We start from the raw sequence: 22,006 nt of genomic DNA, 5'->3' as shown, positions 1-22,006 counted from the left end.
GAGGGTTCACAAGCATGAAGTTTATTTACTACCTAAAATTATTGTAGTATATTAAATCATAACTATATATCGTATTTAAGATCTTGTATATGTGAATATGTGTAAGACAGTGAAAGAAAGAGAAAGGTAAAAGAGAGAGATTGATAGAGAGAGAGAGAGAGATTTATTGAGTGATAGTATATATAAACACCAAAATAATAATTACGTTGATTAAATAAAAAAAGCTTGAATAAGAAATCCTATACTTATATAACTAAATATTGCACTATTGATATTACAAAAGAGCAATGAATTTCAGAGTTATACCTGCGAAACAAAAAATAAAGCTTGTATTGCAGTAATTAAAAAAAATATAAATTGAAGACTTATATTTCCGAATCCCGCTACTGTTAATAATTATCAGCTATTTCTCTTGTAATATTAAGAAAGAAAAGAAAGAAAGAAAGAAACATTTATTTAACTCCACACTATACAATGTTGAATGTACACAATACAATTTAAATTAATAATGAAAACACAGATAACAAACAAATAAAACAAGTAAACAATTAAAATAACGATAGGTAACAATCTTATTAGTACAGTAAAATAAAAATAAAAATTAATGTGAGAAACAGTAAGTGGAGCCAAACCAGGTAGCCACTCAGTATATATTAAGGAGAATTAAAGTTCATAGTTGTTCTCACGTTTTATCGAAGAAATGCTAAATATCAAAACTAGAATCTTAAAACATGTTCAAAATCAAATAGCCCGAAGAGGAAACCTACAGGTTAGTCGGTCTTTTCATAACCTCTATATATATGGCTAGAGTTTTGTTTGGCTCGTCTCCAAGCTTATCCTAGCTTGGTCAACAAAATGTGCCCGAAAATTCCGAGTACACTTTTCTATAAAATTCTAAATATTTGCCTCAACTTACAGTGATAAAAATAAAACCGGCTAAGTGCGAGTCGCTCACGAGGGGTTCCGTAGAATGTACCTTAATATTTTATTTTCTTATTTTTAGTACCTATTTGTTGTAATAGCGGCAACGGAAATACATCATTTGTGAAAAATTTCAGCTTTCTAAAACCATCACGGTGTATAAGATACAGCCTCGAAACAGACAGGCAGACATGTGAAAGCGGAGGCTTAGTAATAGGGTCCCGTTTTACCCTTGGGGTACGGAATCCTAATAAACTAAACTTATACTTAAATCTGCTTGGAAAGTTTTGAAATCGACACTTATTCACCAATTTATTCATTAACTATGGCAGTTAAATTAAAATATTGTATTAATAAACAATATTACAAAGGCGATTGTCTCGACTGAAATTTTGCGTCGCAAAATACAACAATGTAATAAGAAGCTTATTCCGTAGAATATAAAGTCAAAATTCATTTAAAAGTGAAACACAACAGCGTCGATATAAATTATGCTGTCCTTTGAAAAGTTTGAAACAATATCAACTCCCAAGTTTTTGTTCTTTGTTTTAAGGATATATTTACCAGCGTTTGTGTGAAATGTATAGAAAAAATAGTGGCTTTTTGTAAATAAAAGTGAATTTTATTCGTGTCATAGTAAAATTTGAATGCTGCACCTAAATTTTACTGAGAAACGTCCAAATAATTCCTTATCACCACAAACGCCACATCGCGAAGGCTTCATGAACCCCATCATTTTATAAGGATATGTCCAATGTCCAGTCCATAAGCCAGTTCAGTAAGGAAGGACCTTATCCTTACTGAACTGGATAGTGGGCATATTATCCTAACTCGCACATTTGTGATTTATATGTCTGGAGATAATTGAGTGACAAAGGCTACTTTTTACCTCAGAAAAACATCATATTATTATTCACACTTTTAACTATGCGGACGTAGTAAGCAGAAGTTAATAGTATTTTAATTATACATACAAGCACGTACACGAATATAATGAACTATGAACATTAGCGGGAATTTTTAAGTAATATGATAATAATTAAAGTCACGTTGATGGAAACACACGACAGTGGAACGTACGAGCATTATTACATTTGCATCTAATGAACGTAGTTTTTAATTAATTTACGCTACTTATGTAATGTGGAAATGTTTGTGACAAAAAGATACAATTGAAAAGATTTAATATTAATGTAGATATCAACTAAGTACTTAAAGTAGATTTTTATCTATACAAATATTATAAAGCTGAAGAGTTTGTTTGTTTAATCGCGCTAATTGCGACAACTACTGGTCCGATTTGAAAAATTCTTTCGGTGGTAGATAGCTCATTTATCGAGGAAGGCATATTATAATATCATCTCGCTAAGACCAACAGGAGCGGAGCACTGCGGGAAAAACCGCGAAGCACAGCTAGTTTAAGATAAAACTTTGTACAAATAATGCACTTATTAAAGGAAGAAAATTGTGGAACAATGACGAAAGAAAAGTCCCGTGTACCGTAGTGGGGTATGGGGCAGATGCAATATCTGTTTTAGGTACTGATTTATTTTCTTTGGTGACAAGTAGGTGATCTGCCTTCTGTGTCCTGCCAGACCGAGACATTTGTATTTTTTTCGTCTCTACCGGGAATCGAATCCAGAAGCCCTTCGTTTTACGCTCAGAGACGGTTTACATCTACAAGGAAAAAAGGATGTATGGACAAAACAAATGTATTAATAAATTAAATATGATTTATTGGTTTATATAAAGATGTTTATAACAAAGTTAACACTGAAACACCATTAATAATCCAAATGTAAGTTACTTTTCATGTAGAAGGGTAATTTATGGACTTATAATAATAAAATATAACTTGTGGTATGTATAAAATTATATATTGCATGTTCATAAAAGTAAACACTCGTATATCAACATAATGTTTATTTAAGACCATCCAAAAGTTTCTTGCCGAGTACAAAATAGTTACAAACTTGGTATATTCATTCACAATGAAAGGTCTTATAGTTCAGGGAAGTTCCTGCAAGTTAGTGTTTAAGAAAAAATAAAAAAAATAAAATATAACTTTATTTGTCTCATCACAACATTAGGTAAATAGATACATTGCTTGCAAATACATAGTTAGAGAGCTTATCAACTAGTGTTGTGAGAGACTGGTGCCTGAAATAGGTTTCGAGGAACCTGGAGTACAAGTCACCAGCCCCCCCCGCGTACCAATAACAAACTACAAGAATAATTATTAGGTGACGGTGCAAACGATCATAAATGATGCATCTTAGTGATAAAAGACTAAATAACTAAAATTACACTATGTATTGTATAGCCTACTGCTATACTAAAGTTAATTAACAGAAGTAAGAAAAGTTATACCTTATAAAATAAAATAAAAATACAATGAAAGCAAATCAACTCATGTGAATTTGATCACGATTTGATCCTTATATGTATATGTATGTAATGTGTATGTATGAAGTGTGAATGTATATAATGTGTGTGTTTAAGAATATTTTTATTTAAATAAATATAATGTAAATTTTATAATTTTCCGCTTCATGAACTTTAATTACATCGTATCTACTTATTATATCCATATTATGTTAATAGCTAATACATTTGATTGAGTTTGTAACATTTTGCAGTTTTATAGTCCGACTAGCTTCCGCCCACGACTTTGTACGTGCATCCCCGTTTTTCCCCGTTCCCACAAGAATTTCGGGAAATCCAGGGGACGCCTACGTTATGACATCTACCAGCATGCCAAATTTCAGCCCGATACGTCCAGTGGTTTGTGCTGTGCGTTGATAGATCACTATATCAGTCACCTTTGAGTTTTATATTATACTAGAGGTCCACCCCGGCTTCGCCCATGGTACGCATTTCGTAATAAAAGGTAGCCTATGTCCTTTCTCGGGTATCAAAATATCTCCATACCAAATTTCATGCAAATTTGTTCAGTAGTTTAGGAGTGATTGAGTAACAGACAGACAGACAGAGTTACTTTCGCATTTATAATATTAGTATGGATATAGATTACAGTTTATTTTGCAAGACTATAAACAACCGATCGTTCAATTACTATAGTAATAAAAGTATTAATGAAACTATCACATTAATACAAGAAGCAATCATGCTTCATTCATAGGTAGTAGTTGTATACGTAGTATATTATTATTAGTCTGTGGTATTAATATAATTAAAATAAAAACATAAATTATCTTGTACATCTGTACTAATATTATAAAGCTGAAGAGTTTGTTTGTTTGAACGCGCTAATCTCAAGAACTACTGGTCCGATTTGAATAATTCTTGGTGTTTGATAGCCCATTTATTGAGGAAGGCTATAGGTCATATATCATCACGCTAAGATCAACAGAAGCGGAGCCACGCGGGTGAAACCGCGGAGCGCAGCTAGTACTAAATAAAGTACCTAATAAATAAAGTACCTAATAAATTTGAATACAACTACAAGACCGTAATTCAGATTTAAGGTATACGTATACGCAATAACGAAGGACTGTTACATTTATGATAAATTATTACGATACTTTAACTAATTTAATACATTAATTTCACCTGTTCCATTGGTCTATGTAAAATATTGACATCATATGTATAATATAATGTTTTTGACTACTGTGAGGATAAGAAAATCACCAGAAATAAGCTACATTATTTCCGTTTCAATCTGATAAAAAAGACAAAAAGAATAAATATTTTCTACTTACTAGGGTCATAAATTTACTATTAAAAAAGTAAGACGACTCTTGAAAATAGAGCACTTAAATAACTAAACACCAAATTCCCACTAGATATGAGAAATTACTTAAGAAAATTGCATCTAAATGTGTTCTTATTTACGGCTTGCACTTTCCAAAACGTTTACCACTTTCGTAGAATCAAGTGGAGAAAATTTTACAAATATTACTCCAACTCTTGGAAGAGGTTGAGTTTCAGTGACCACGAATACTACTTATAAGAAAGGCAGCCATTTTGATGTTACAAAAAATAACTTAGGTATTATAATTAAAAGTTGTGAAATTAAACAAGCACAAACGATGGATTGATTCAAAGATCAACAAAAAGAAGAATTTTCATTTTGTCAATTATTTCGACTTTAAAAACAAAAAGTTCCTTCTGTATATAAAGATAACACAAAACATAAACATGAATATGAAAAACATAGTAATTCTACAGATAAATAATCAAGAAAATTCTCTTGCATCTCAACTTCAATACAAATTAATGAACCCTTTGGCCGCTACAATTCGCACCAAACCTTTGTAGAGTGAAGTGTAAATGTAAGCACAATATTAAAAATTTCACAGAGCGCTAACGTCATAAAAACAATTCGTATTTGTTAAGGCTATGCTACACAGAACGCGTACTTAGCTCGCGTCAGAGCGCTAAAATGACGCTGCGCTATGACATCGAATTGTATTGTGCTATTTAATTATTTATTAATAATTACTAACAGCCGATACAGATAACATTATATCTACATAACTTTCATTAAATAGATGGTCTTCAGTAGCTTTAATCACAGGAAATTACAACATTATAATTTACAGGACAGTGTGTTACTACGCGCATATCAGATAGAAACGTATCTTTTTATAGTGCGGCGTCAGGTAAGCCCTCTGACGCGCCCTAAGTACGCGTTGTAGAAGATAGAAGCGTAGTATTTTTAGCGCGCGGAAGAGCATTGTCGTTCTATTTGACGGTATATTGTGACCGCGTAGTACAACAGCTCAGCCTCATACGTGGCGTCAGGTTAGCGTTCTGACGCGAGAATGCGTTCTGTGACAAAGCCTTAATACTATGCAGGCGTACAATGCGACGCGTCGTGTTTCAAAAACATGAGCTCGTGTTATATTTGTTTAACCACGTTGTACCTTTGTGAGCTGGCATAATATGTTTTCTTTGTGCATTGAAAGCGAAATGCGGTGAAAAGGAAAATATTTACTATAATTTGTTGCATGTGTCTTTTCTCTTTGAATACTAACAATGCGGCTTCATTTGGTATGAATTTTCATATAAATAAACTCGCATTGAAAGAATGTAAAGTAATTTTAATGTGCTCTGAACATTTTGAAAGCTAAAAGAATGTGTTAAATTTTAAAGTGACCTGAGCATTGTATGCTCTCAAATTGAATACTTTTTCCATTTTTGCAACATTCTTCATCGCTCCTCCGCTCGTGTTGATCATAGCTTAATATCATGTAGTATATAGCTCTCCGAAATAGAACATCCAAGACAATCTGACTTTTTCTATTCGAAGTCATATTTCTTGAAATAAGATTTTTCCAACAAAAAATCAATGCAATTCAGCCTTATAGTTAGAGGTAAATATAGGTACTCGTATAACTAAAGAGATCTAATATTAACTTTAACATAGGCTAATTACATTAATAAGAGAGAAACTAAACTTAGTCTACACTAATATTATAAAGAGGAAAACTTTGTTTGTTTGTTTGATTGTAATGAATAGGCTCATAAACTAGTGGACCGATTTTAAAAATTCTTTTTCCATTCGTTCGCTACATTATCCACGAGTAACATAGGCTAGGTTTTATCCCGGAAATCCCACGGGAACGGGAACTATGCGGGTTTTTCTTTGAAAACGCGGGCGAAGCCGCAGGCGGAAAGCTATTATTTGATAAATGTACAGAAGTATTCCATGCTCACAGAGAATCAATTCAACTTAGTACAACCATAGATAATAATATACCATTAGACTAGTATTATACCTAGCCACAGTATAGCGTTGAACAAAGCATGAAAGGAATAGACAATATCTAAACCTTCCTTGGTTCTCGAATTCCGTCTAGATTCTAATTTTCCTTTAAGATGACAATATGCATTTAACTACAAGAACGTTTTCACATAGAGTTTTTAAAGAAATACTCGTTTTGTTCGTATACCCTTTCTGTAAGCGTTAGAGAGAAGTCGTTTGCATTCTTTAAATAAGAAATTCTTAAATGTAACAGTTGTATATCGTCTTGATATCTTACTACACATTAATATTAGGAATGGTGATTGTACTAGCATTTAATTTCGTTTTAAATTTTATATTTATATTTATTGACGTGACAACGTCTTATAATTCGATAGAGCCGGCTGCACGCCCGAAAAAACATGACTCATGCGGCGTTACCTCACTCTGAAGCGTTCCGTAAGGCTTGAAGTGCAAGCGAGAGCGCGGAATGAGCGACAAAGAAGCACACGTTGTCACGTTCAACTATCTTCAGTAAACCGACTTTATAGACAACCAATTTTTTGTTAATAGTTTTAGTTTCAATTACGTATCAGTCCTATTCTCAATCCTCATATGAGATATCTAACCGCATGTAGCTCATTAACGTCCACACAATTACTGTCCAAATTCGCATGTAACAAACAACACAATTATTAATAGCCTTTCTTGTTCTACATAGCAAAGTTTAAATGCAGATTTATTGCTATATTATTTCTCGCAGGCGCCGACGTTTCTGCAATCACGCCAGGTCAATTAAATTAGATGCGGTGAGGCAATTTTAGACGAGTTTTAGCATTAAATCTATTGTTGGAACATATTATAGTTATGGCAGTAAATTAGTTTTATTTTTGAATTGTTTTCAGACTGAAGTGAATATTTATATGGTAATTTATGCATGAAGAGTGCGCGTTGTTAGGAGAATATGGCACAATGATTTGATATTTTTAGATTATAATTTTATGTGTTATATGTTGTCAAATAAATGTTAAATTTCCAAAGTCCAGGGAGGCTGTCAATGCTGGTGTTTTTATCTTTAAAGATTATTATTATAATTTACATATTTAATTTAACTAGGTACCATAAATTAAAATTAATAAAATATCTTATTAGCATAGTACCTAGAATGTAGAGGAAACGCAGCAAATTTGGAATACTGCACGTAAATTGGAATACCTTGGATACTCAATAATTATAAGCGCCATCTGTGTTTTCTTCTTTCAAGATTATCGTCATATCCCATACGGATCTAAATATGAGTACTAAAAACAGACCACCATCTTGACATTTCGGCTGCCAGCCTCGTAGAAGCGAAACGTCAATATTCAAATTTTTTTCGGTAAGAAAGCAATCAGTGACAATCATTTACTATTATATGTAAAATCTTTATTGTAATTATTTAAACTATTAAGCGACCTTTTTAGTTTATGATTTTACTTTTATTTTGTTAATATTTCTGAAATAAAAAATGTGATATGAAATTTTAGGTTTGGATGTCATGTTGTTAATTTGGAATACCGAAAGTGAATATAATTTGGAATATTCCAAATTTTGTGCAAATTTTTGTAAGAAGATATCCAATCTTGTTTTTATTTTAGAAATGTCTGCATACCGCATAAGTACAGCAAGAGAAAGAAGTGGGACAACGTGTCCGCGGCGATTATCGCTGTTCGAGAAAAGAGAATGAGATACTTGAAGGCAGCTAAACACTTTAACATTCCCAGGTCAACCCTCTTTCGATTTGTTAATAATGACTCCTCGATTGAATCTATAAAGAATAAAGCCATTGGTCGAAGGCCAGTTTTGGGTACAGATATTGAAAACATGCTGGTTGAGTACATATTAGTAACTATGGAGAATAAATTTTATGGGCTGACCAGAATGGACGTTTGCGTCGGTTGGCATATCGATTAGCTATAAAAAATAATATTCAAAACCCTTTTAAGGATGGATTTGCTGGAAGATACTGGCTAAAGGTCCGGAATCCGGTATTTATATTATATTATGTGATTACTGCAAGAATTAATGACTAATAAATATAGTAATTTTAGTTCCTAATTTAACACTGATCTGTGATTATTGTGACTGATTAATACATAATAATTGTATTAGTGTAAGCTATTTTGTTATAAAAATGATTATCAAGAGAACTGAAAACTGTTAAACTGTTATAAAAATAAGATTTTTTTTAGATATGAAGGAAAAGTGTAAGCAATATCAAAGAAAAAAAGGTGATCATAATTTGGAATACTATATTCCAAATTATCTGCACCATAAGTCAAATGATGCTTTTGGAGTTTATTTGTTTCATTAAAATTTTGATATTGTTCTTAGTTTTCGATTTGTTTTATTCTTTCTATTATTAAAGTTTATTAATTTTCTGACCATTTGATGTATTTTTTATTGGGCTAAGCCTTTTTATTTTCTACTTATTCCCAAAAAACAAACCGGTATTCCAAATTTGCTGCAGTTCCTCTACTCAAGCAAAAACAATTAGTATTTTATACTGTGCGGTAACTTTGCTAAAATAACAGTGGTGGTTTAATACAGTAAACTTAACTAAGACTGTATTTTTAAACGCAGTACTTTTAGATTGCAATAAGACGGCCAGGAATAAGGCTTAAGGCAAAGTTTATTTTTCCTCGAAGATGGTTTAATTAAAAAACGATTGATTTGTTTAATGTCTCCTAAGAATTGAATTCTTCTTAGACGAGAAAAGTTGGATGGTTTCAATGCATTTATTACTTGATCTAATTAAGGAATGTAGTGATACTTCTTAAGCTATGGCATAGCTTCTATCGCGGGCCTTGAGCGCGGGGACCGAATCGAGAAATTCCGTAACGAAAAAACCTCACGATCCCCACTCCGACGGGCTCGGAGGTGTGGCTTGAAGGCATAGCATGCAATAGCTTTACCGCGGCAGTTCCCGAGTGACACACGTCGTTTTAATTCTTATATTATTATTAAGCTGGCTGGATATACTATAAGGCTGGCATTTTATGACAATATGTTACCAATAAGAAAAAGTAACCTTTAATTATTAAAGGAATATTTTCCATCGACTTTACACAAAAGTAACCTTAGTTTAACATGTCGCTTAGACGACTTCGGTATATTCAAAACAAATATTTATGAACCAATAAATTATTAACCATTGACGAGTTGTTAATACTACCTACTTATAACACGAAAGTCGGAGTTTTACATTTAACGCAATACCATTTATTAAAAAAAAAAAGTTGAACCTTCTCATTTCCTCATTATAACCGCAAACCAAATCAATTTATCCACACACACACACACATGGTTCTCTACACACACGCGCCCAAAACATCATTAACCCATTTAGTAATTGCATTCCATGTCCTAAAAATCTTTGAACACATAATTTCAAACCGCTCATTATATATTTAAAATTACAACGCAACGCTGACAACACTTGGCAAGGCCCTACGGCTCTTGAGTGAAGGGCCCTTGCTTTGTGTGGATTTATGGCCGTTTAGGGCACTTATTGCGTAATATACAGTTAGGTATGTAAGCTTAAAATTGGGGGTACACGCTAGTTTTTTAAGGCTTGGTGACAGGAATATAAGGTGATGTAGTAGAAATGTATATTTGGGTGATGATGATTCAAAAGCTTAATGTTTGTCTTTGTTAGACCGTATATTTGAAACACAACAATCATTAAAACAAGGAAATTATTATTGTAGTTAACAATGAAAGAATCAATACATTTTTTTTTTGTATTTTGTATAGTCGAAATTTGTAAAAATGGCCCATTTTTTACCTATACTTTTTGATATTTATATGTTTACGTTTATTTTTATTTTTATTTTCTTATATACCTACGCACCGACCCACCCACACACACCCACTCATACACACACTCACACTCACACACACACACATACACACTCACACACTCACTCACTCACGCACACACGTCACACAGGCTGTAACTCCGACTGTCAATAGGGGTTTCTGAAAATCAGTGTTGCTAGTTGACTCAAAAGTCACTGCAGCTTTATACTGAGAAGCCCCTTTTGACAACAGACGTTGCCGCACAGTACTTATCTAATTTTTAGGTTGTAAGTTTTTGATTGTGTAATAGGTATATTGTTTTAGTTTTTAAGTTTGTTTTTTTTTTTTTCACTATGTTTTTGTTCTTACTTTTTTTCTGTTTCTGTGCGGCTTGTATACTTTGTTGTCAATAAAGAGGTTGCTTGTTTGTTTGCTTGAACATGCTTATCTCAGGAACCACGGGGCGGGGAAAAATTATTTCAAAGCGGGTATAACCACAACTATCGTCTTTCAAAGTAGCGACATATAGCTTTCCTGAAAATTTAGTAGTTAGTAACTTTCCTAAAATTTCACTACCATCTTGCTAGTTAGTTTCCTAGCTTACCTATGTTCAGAACCTAATTTTAGGTACAAAGCTCAAAGGTTTACTTCGTTTGTCAGGCCTTTGTAGCGGGTAGGGTGAAATATGAACATCAAGACTGAAAATTGGTCTAACTGAGGTAAAGAGTAGGGAATATGAAGACACTATTAATATGATAGAGTGAACTATACAGGGTGTCCCACTATTGGTATACTAAGCGCGAAGGAATTTGTAGTTTTGCTTGCACTGTTCACGTAAAAAATACAACAACAAAATTACGTCAAAAAATTTTTCAAAATCCATTCAAAATCCAAAATCCATGTTTTCTTCTCTAGTTTCGCGCAGCCAGCATATACCGCTTCTCTTATATGAGCATTTTGTCTATGAAAACATAATCTTAAACGATAGATCACGTGCTGGTGGCAAAGTTGGGCGGCCCGCTTGTTATGGGTGTACACACATAGAGTTTTAAGATTCATCTTTTTGGAAAAAAAAATGCGTCTGGAATTTTATAAGTAGGTATTTTTTACGTACTCAGCGTAGGCAAAACTATAACCTCCTTTGAGCTTAGTATACCAACAGTGGGATACCCTGTATACTATGTTCTTTAACATCAGTATTATATCGGATGATGAAGTATTTTTGTAAAATTATGATAGACTAGCTTCCGCCCACGACTTTGTACGTGCATCCCCGTTTTTCCCCGTTCACGCAAGAATTTCGGGAAATCCTTTCTTAGCGGATGCCTACGTCCTAACATCTACCTGCATGCCAAATTTCAGCCCGATACGTCCAGTGACTGTGCGTTGATAGATCACTATATCAGTCACCTTTGAGTTTTATATATATAGATATTATGACTGGAAAAGCATCTTACTGGCCCTTCTCAGTAGAAACTGTTGTACGACTTGATAGCAAATATTTTTTTTAAATTTTTATTCATAAAGATTCGAAAGCGATTGTAAAATAAAGCTAGTTGAATAAATTAATATTTGAGTTTAAGTTAAATACAATTCTTAAGAATTATTTTTATATTTATATAACTCTAGATGGACAGAACATGGTGCACCATGCAGCTTTATTTAAAGAAATATTATATTCATACTACGAATACTATTTAGCATTGAGTAAAACGCGCTTTAAAATTAATATTTCTCGTTTCAAACACTATTACAATTTCAATATATATTTCGACTAATTATTTGTACTAATAGATAATTTAATCGTGTTCGTCTGCCCCTGCAACATCTGTAAGTCTTGTACCGCGAGACTCTAAGCAGAATCGATTTACGACACTCTTCATATAAAAAGCGATAATTTTGCGACAGACAGTATTGCATGACAATTTCATAATGCTTTGAACTTTCGGAACAGAGTAAAAGAATCGATTGAAAGAATAAACATTAAGATGCTGGGCAATATGTAAATACCAAATACAATAGAAACACAATAACGAAGTGGAATAATAAATGAAAGGAATAGAAAAGAACATTAAAGTAAATATTTAATTACGTGATGGCGTAAAAAGTTGCAGTCCTTGTTTTAGTTGTTATCTAGAATAAATGGTATACGCTCTTTGAATCTATTAAGAGGACAAGTAATAAAAATTGATAAAGTACCTATTTATGAATGCATGTTCCTCTTTTAAGTGAAAACCACAGAACGGATTTTGATGAGACTTGACAGTGATGTACTTTTTTCAGAATAAAACATATGCGATCAAAACGCTCGTTACGCTCGGTTACGCTCGATGTAACCATGCGACACAGTCATTTAAAAAAAATTGTAAATATCGAGCATTGAGGTATTATTAGGTAGGTACTATATACATATAGTATAGAGAGGACATCAACATCGAACAAAATCTGTGCGACAATCGCGGCGGCGCGTTGCGGCTAGTGAGTCATACACTTTGTAGACATTCTGCTTCTTATTAATTTAAACCAATCAATGTAACAAAAAAAAATTGAGACGATTGACTCTAACTCGTGTTACAAATAGTGGTAGTAGCAATGTCCTCTCTAGTACGTAGTACATAGTAACTCAATGATATCGAGTTTTATTGTAGGTTTTATAATTACACGCTGATATAGATAAGATAGATATAAATACTCGAGACTAAAAGTGCTGCATTTTATGAAAATCTCAAGAAAACACTTTCTATAACAAAAATATTACCCTTGCATTAACTCAGCTATAAATTATTAAAAAGCTTTTAAGAAATTTGCAATTAACGCGAACATTCGTTGATACAACGTTCGTTTTATATAAAATATCTTGCATTTTTTATTTGAAACAGCTTCAGTGAAACTTTAACTGCGATTGCATTTCCTATGTTCTCGTTCTTTCTAGAATGTTCTGGAATGATAGTGACAGCATTTAATTCTATAAAATAATGTCCTTTTAATGAAAATATTACAATATTTTGTGTTTCTATTTTGAAGCGAAACTTCTTAAGGCGCATTGATAGAAAAATGACAAGATCGTGTCATGGCAATACCGCCACGTCATGGAGCAAGGCGACGATTTTGGTATCTTCGAATCTTGCCAAAGAAGTTTCACTTCTGTCACGTGTGCTCAGCACAGACACTGTTTTTTTATAATATAACATAGAATATTAGTAATTATATGCCAACGTACTGAAAAGTCACCAAAACACGAATCCAAATGCATTTATTCGTACATTACATCCTCCATTAAAATGACAATTACGTTACAAATAAAGAAATCCACCGTTTCGGAACAAAATTTTATGTTTCCCGCCAAAAAAGCTCTGGTAATGGATCCATTAAAACTAAAACGGACTAATTGCACAGTTTCCAACGATTTATATGAACATGTGTCTCACATTACTGCTCACTAATATATGATGACAAACGTTGTTTGAGCGTTGTTAAAATGGCATTTTATCAAATGTTTGTCTATTTATTGTAAATTTACTCTAGGTTATAAACGCAATTCTCTCGAAAAATTATAATAAATTTGGTTGATAAAGAGGTGGAATTGAGAATTATTTTATGTGGACGACTGAAAAAAACGTACGAAACAATCTTCAAACGCGACTCTCAACGCGAATAAAGAAGTTTCACTTCAATGTTTTCATGCTCTCATTAAAAATATCTAAATTGCTTCGGGGTAACTGATGATATCAAATTGATTATTATCGATCAGGTTTATCCCATAACTTTCAATCGTATTCCTATTTTTATCATACACTAGCTGCGCTTCATGGTTTCGCCCGCGTGGCTCCGTTCCTGTTGGTCTTAGCGTAATGATATATAGCCCATAGCCTTTCTCGATAAATATCTAACACCGAAAGAATTTTTCAAATAAGACCAGTAGTTCCTGAGATTTGAACGTTCAAACAAACAAACAAAAAACTCTTCAGCTTTTTATATTATAGTATATAGACTAGCATCCGCCCGCGACTCCGTCCGCGCGGATGTCGGTCTTCGCGTGGATGGTTTATTTCTCCATTTTGAGTAACTCTGACAATGACATCTTATAAATATCTAATGGAACCAATTACGGCTAGACCTATAATAACATGCAACGTGTGTTCGCTGTTCTACAGAACAACGTCTATGGATAAAACTGAAAAATAAAGATTAATTTTTTTTCTACGTATTTTTCCAGGATAAAAAGTATTCTATTGTACGCCCAGGATAATAAGGTATAATTATACCAAGTTTCATCGAAATCGAACCGTTAGTTTTCACGTGATGCCTTCACATACAGACAGACAGACAGACAGACAAAAATTTTTTAATCACATATTTGGGTTTGGTATCGATCCAGTAACACACCCTGGTATTTATTTTTTCAATATTTTCAATGTACAGAATTGACCCTTCTACAGATTTATTATATGTATATTGTGTAGATTTTAAATCGTGGAAACAACAGTAGAATTAACAATATTCAAAAAAAGACACGTAAAAGTAATTTGTACGGTACATTTTTTTTGTTTTTTAAGGAAATGCAACTAATACGCAAACCGAGCTATAAGAATTCTTAAACTATATTCCCGCCCCGTAATTGGTCCAATTTCGAAGCATCACATCCTTGCTGCGTTCGTTTTTTACCACTTCAAATTTTCCTTGTAGCTTCTTTCCGGACTACGAACGAACTTTCCGGAATTTTCTAGAAGATTTCAAGTGTCTGTAATTGTGAGTATTTATATGCTACTAGCTTTCCACCCGCGGCATCGCCCGCGCTGTCAAATAAAAACTCGCATAGTTCCCGTTCCCGTGGGATTTCGGGATAAAACTTATCCTATGTCCTTTCTCGGGTATCAAAATATCTCTATAGGTACCAAATTTCATGCAAATTGGGTCAGTAGTTAAGGCGTGATTGAGTAACAGACAGACAGAGTTACTTTCGCATTTATAATATTAAGTATGCATAGTATGGATTACATATTATATTCATGTATTTGTGTTAGGTATTTTCTGATTTGCTTGCTGTTGTTCTTTTGAAAAAAGCCTAAAATATGAAATATTTGGCATGAAACATATTGTTAATTTTTATGCCAATCGAATCCAATAAATGCTCGAGCGCGCAAAATTTTTATACAACACAGCAAATTGTTACACACGACGTCCATGTTGTCCAACGTTTGTTTTTCAAATTCAATTTAACGTATAATCGTTTCTGGCTATAAATTCATAGACACACAAATATCAGCGAATGTGTGAATTATTTCTGTTATTTGTCGAACGCACGTAATTAATATTGAAGGGAATTTATGCGATGCGGAAAAACGGCTGTGCGTTTGAATACCGTTCGGAATTGGAATATTGGACTATAATTGAATAATATTTGCTTTAGAACGTTTGCTGTTTTAGATGTAACGTTTGGAATGTATTAGAATTATTACAATATTTGAATTTGGAACGAAATTAGGTACATAAGGCGCGTTGCGAAACGGGGCTAGTCAGAATTTAGACCAAAAGTTGTAACGATACTTTTTTGCAATAGTTGTAAGCCATGCGCGAGTTTTTCTTTGTGTCTATCTCCCTCCCTCTCATAAAAATCAAACAAGTTTTTTAGTAAATTCGTTCCATCCTGGTGTCCCTTAACACCTTTCAATTTTTTGTATTATTAATACTACTGTATAAGAGTATTATTCTATATAATACTAGCTGTGCCCTGCAGTTTTACTCGCATTGCTCAGCTTCTATTGGTCTTAGCTTTCCTCGATAAATGCACTGAAATAATTATTCAAAAAGGACCATCTTTTTGAGCTTTAAAATATTAGTATAGATTTTGTGGATTTGTTAGAGTGACGTCCCAAATTCGGCTGGGTTTTAGCATAGTTTTAGCTGTGGTTTTAGTACATTTAAAGCTGTCAGTACTGCACCTGACGTTTCTTTAGTTTTATTGGATTTTAACGAATGGAAACGGAAATTTTAGTGCGATTTTATTTATATTCTATGCTTTTATACAAATTCTATGTACAAATATCGTAGCAAATATATTTTCAGATGAATATTTGAGGAAGAATATTCCTAATATGAATACTGTGACTATATTAGATATACAATTTCGGATTTTATTAAAAACACGACAATAAAGGTAGATCTAATACGGTTACATTTAATACTATATTATGATATAGGTAATCCGATAACAAAATTGATACTGATACCGAGATACAAAAACTAGCAAGAATAAACAGAAATAAATTGATTAATGTTTGTGAAAAAATTGTATCTAAATAAGTACTTGAAAACAAGTATACATTCATATTATGTTTAAAATTGCTAGGATTTTTTTTAATTGGTAATAGTACTCCAAAATGTCATGACATTCGTTTGAACTGTTCTACAAGAATATTACATAGGTACTTTTTATCACTCCATAACACTCGAAAAGAAATCTCAATACTCACAAAAACATAATATAATAACTTTAATAATATGAAAATGTAATCGCAGTACGCATTCCATAAAACTTTTAACAGTCTTCAAAGGCATCTGATTGTTTGTTTAACAAGCTTAAGGTCTTACAACTTGGTAATTAGCGGGATGAGGGAATGTTCAGACAGGGAATGATAAGTCCAAAAACATTGTACTAGGTCTTACCTGCGGCGCTGTCCGTTTATTTTCTACTAAACATGGAAACAAAAAAGGAGTTATAAATAAATTAAATGACATTATGGTACACGGCAAATATTCGAAAAACAACATTAGATGCCTACTTTATTGAGAGTAGTTATTTCCTTCAAGTGTCCATGATAATTGAAGTAAAACATCAATCTCGAAAAAGCACAATTGCAAGAGCAGTGCATATTTTCCTATCTGTTGTTTTTTTCCCGGAGTTTTAACTCTATTTAAGAAACAGCATAAAATGATAGACTATCAATCAACAAACAACACTGAGAGACTATCACTATGATTTAACTACCAACAAACATGTTGGCAGACAAATAAAAATATGTACGTGTACTAGTGTACACAAGTAAGAAGTGAAACTTCTTTATGATCTTATTTTTCAAAAAATAATTATTTAGGTACTGGATGCAACTTTACAGAAATACGTCGAATCATGCTTGGTAGGGATAAGAAAAAATGGCGCGTAACGGAAAAATGTCACGCGTAACGAAAAAATGTTACACTAAATTTTTTTCCAACCCCGATAAAGAAGTTTCACTTCAATAAAATTACTAAGAAATTGAAACACACATTGACTTAAAATAGTTTATCTTTGAAACGCTACTCAATACTAGTTTCCAAGCACATTGTGAGATACCACAACTTTCAAACTATTGGACAATTAAACTGCTCCACTAGATATATTTCTACCTTCAAAATAAATCTCTCAAGCAAAAGCAATAAACTGAATCTAAGCGTCACATCGGAAGGGGTTTATAAATCTTTACAAACAAATGGCCACTACCATGAGAGACGAATAGCGATAAGCGGGAAGATACTAGCACTAGCGAATAAATGTAGAAACATTTCTATGCATGTATTATCTAGAAATAGTCTCAAATTGTAGGGCTTTCTACCGGCTCTTTCGCTCTACATCGGATGTAAATGTAAAAAGTATGTTATAACGATTCAAAAGTGCTTCTAGAAGAAGTCTAATTGAATAAATAAATGTTTGAGTTTGTTTGAGTTTACAGCTTTAAGAATCTGTTTTCTAAAATAATTATGTGTTTCTAACTGTGCAATAATAACAAACATGTCTAGTTAAAAAGAAAGGTCTGGATTGTTTTGGATATTAACAATATTATGTTATTTTGGAATTGAACTCTCTCCCTAGCTCCATATTTCCTGCACAATACAATGTGGACCTTTTCAAAGCGAGGGTGAACAGGCTTCTTCTAGGCAGACGTGCATCCAAGTAGACCGCATCGCCGCTTCCCATCAGGTGGGATCGTGGTCAAACGTCTGCCTATTCATTAGAAAAAAAATTCTTTATTGTTGTCCCACAGGCGTAGGAACTATGTGGGTTATTCTTTGAAAACGCGGGTGCAGTCGCAGGCGGAAAGCTAGTTGTTCATAAATTGCTAATCGCTCCGCTTCCCTGAAACCTCTACCGAAAGCTTGGCAGCCAGTGGCATCATGATTACTGATAACTCACGCCCTGGATGCACTCCAACCTGAAATTTAGTGTGTTAGATAGCAGATTGGCTATAGATTTTATGTACTGGGATAATAGTATTGTTTTGGTTTGTATTTATAATGTTAATGCGCAAACATTAGCTAATTATTTGATAATAAAATAACAATAACTTTTCATTGGTATAAATGTCATATTATGTTATACTAATAATTGCAGATATAATCCAGCAAATCTTGCATATATAAAAGAAAGTCGTATTAGTTTCCTACAACGACTGAACTGATTTGATTCACAATTGTTGCAAAGGTAGCTTAGAACCAGGAGAATAACATAGGATACTTTTAACTCTAAAATAAAATAACAACCGGGGCGGATCCGGGGCGAACAGCAAATCTATACTAATATTATAAAGAGGAAAGGTTTGTAATTATGTATGTATGTATGGTTTTCACGCATAAACTACTGGACCGATTTCAAAAATTCTTACACCATTAGAAAGCTGCATCTTCACTCAGCAACATAGGCTAGGTTTTATCCCGGAAATCCCACGGGAACGGGAACTATGCGGGTTTTTCTTTGAAAACGCGGGCGAGGCCGCAGGCGGAAAGCTAGTAAGGTATATAATCAAAATATAATATTACAGAACATATCGAATTCTATTCAGGCGCTTAATCAAAAACATAATGGTTACAAATACCAACTAACCGAATAAATACGATACGAAAACTTTCAATAACATCTACTAAATCATTACTTTCAGCATTTGTCGTTTATTCGTTAAGTTAAAAGTTAACCAGAGTTAAGTATTGGTAACAAACAACATAAATCAAGCGTTATTTTAGCGAGATTCTGATAAATAGCGTCGTAAAGGCCAAAACTACATTTAAACTGCAAATTGGTGCATTTTCTGCGTCGGAATTCGTTATAGCCGTTTGGAAACAATAGAGAAAAGGAGTGAAATCATTTTAGTGCTCGCGAAATTCTGAAATTTAACATGAAAGAAATAGTGTCTTTTATTTTTCGTTTGACCATCCGGTGTTTGTAAATTGACGGTCTTTTTACTAGATAATATAATATTTTAATTAATAATAGCGTATCTGCTAAGATATCGATACTTTACAGTAAAAAGTAAAAACAGCAAGAGTTAATTTTTTTTCCACAGATAATAAAATGCCTCATTAATTATTAAATTTAAAATTGGCTATAATTTAATCACGAATCAACGAACTTGTCTTTGACTAAGGGCCGATTTTTCAATCATTGGTTAAAACTTACTCGTCCAATAAAGTATTACACAATAATATTAAAATGTCACTTGTAAACTGTCAATTATTGCATGCAATAAGAATGCATTTTGAAATGGTAGTTTAATACGTAATTCGACGAATAAGTTTTAACCGAGGATTGAAAAATCAGCCCTAAATCAATTAACACTTTTAACTGAAACTTATTATACAAAATTCTTATTCAGGTTATATTGAAAAGTGAATTGCTTTTAATATTATTATAGTGGGCTAAATTATCACAGCTAGTCCATTGAATGTTCGCTGTTCTACATAATAGATTCCTTAGTGACGCTATGCGCTCTGTTAAATCATAATAATATCGTGAAAGCCATATTTATGAAGCCAATAATAAATTATTGTAATATATTTTTATATAATTGCGTAGTGGAAATGGAGACATTATATTTATATGTATTTTGTAGTATTTATTACGTTTATCACATTAATTATGAAGGATTATAATCTATACTAATATTATAAAGCGTTATAAGAGTTAGTTTGTTTGTTTGAACGCGCTAATCTCGGGAACTACTGGTCCTGGGTACTGGTACTAGGGTGAAACCGCGCGGAGCAGCTAGTAATCTATATAGATAGGTAGTATAGCTTAATTCAAAGTGTATATTATAATTTACTCTATTATTTATAAGGGATCGTCAATATGTCTCCGGATATATCGATTTTATTTACCTTTATATTAAATTTATGCTTCTTTTAAAGGTTAATTTTGTATGCTCAGATCTTTTAAACATGCTGAAACATAATAATTATGCGTGACATTATAATAAGGAGACAGCGATCTGTTCATGAGTTAACTGTAATGTGATAATCTATTGCGCTGTTTAATGAATATAATATAATATGTGCTGATTTTTATTGTTTTTCTGTCAACTTCATCTGTGTGTACAATAAAGTGTTTTTATTTGTTCATTTATTTATTTATTTATAATATCATAAAGTACATGATGTATAAATAAACAAACAGTTGTAAGAACAGAAGAGATAAGTATTAAAACCAATATTGTATGCATTAAGAGTTAATTGTAAATACAGGTGTGTAAAATTATTTCTACTCTACCTACCTAAACGATTTAATAATTGAAGTGAAACTTCTTTGTCGGGGTTGGAAAAAATTTTGTGTAACATTTTTTCGTCACGCGTGACATTTTTCCGTTACGCGCCATCTTTTTCTTATCCCTACCACGCGTGATTCGACGTATTTCTGTAAAGTTGCATATAGTAAATTATTTTTTGAAAAAATAAGGTCATAAAGAAGTTTCACTTCTTATGTGTGTACACTAATGGTACACGCACACATTTTTTATTTTTTCATCCCGTTTTCACAGTTTCCTACATGTCGGAAGATAAGATTATCATTTTCTTTATAAATCGTAGTTTATGACTGTTTATTTCCCAATTTGATGTCACATAAAAAGCAACACATGCATTGAAAATTAACACCATTAGATGCCCTAAACCCGAATGAACCCTTCATCTGTATCAACATCAAGTGATAAATCGTATCATGACGTGTGCATTGCGCTGGAAATGTGCCAACTGACCATTGACTTAGGGTGCTTTTCTATAAGAGATGTTCGAAAATGTGTCATGCGAGGATGCGATGCGAAGCTGTGAAATGTCTTCTATAGCTCAAAATTAGAAAAACTAATAAAACAGAACTATCTTAGGAGCCTGGGTCGCTCTAATTTGTAAATTTTTTTAAGTGAAATAAATGATTTATTTATTTATAATATCTCTAACATATTCCTCACATATCTTTTGCTTGCTTTGTATGCGCAAAAAACTAGCACCGCTTAGCCGTGTCCACCAGAGCTGTATTAAGCGAGGTAAATGAAGCGATACTATTGATTCTTTACAAACTCATCCCTCGCTACTCATCCTCGCACATCTCTGGTGGAAACGCAGCCTTATAGCCCGGCTAACTGCAGTGTCATGTAATTTGGGGTTACTTTTGGTACACTTTGAGTTAGAAGTGTTGGATTGACGGAAGTATGGATGGAGCTTTGAAAACTACTTCAGTGTACTCTAACGTGATAGAGTTATGTAATCGTGCTACTTTAATCTAAATAAAGCAAT

This window comes from Colias croceus, chromosome 2 (genome assembly GCF_905220415.1).
Source record: "Colias croceus chromosome 2, ilColCroc2.1".
Taxonomy (NCBI): Eukaryota; Metazoa; Arthropoda; class Insecta; order Lepidoptera; family Pieridae; genus Colias; species Colias croceus.
The sequence above is the reverse complement of the archived record's forward strand: the minus strand, read 5'-3'. Positions refer to the sequence as shown.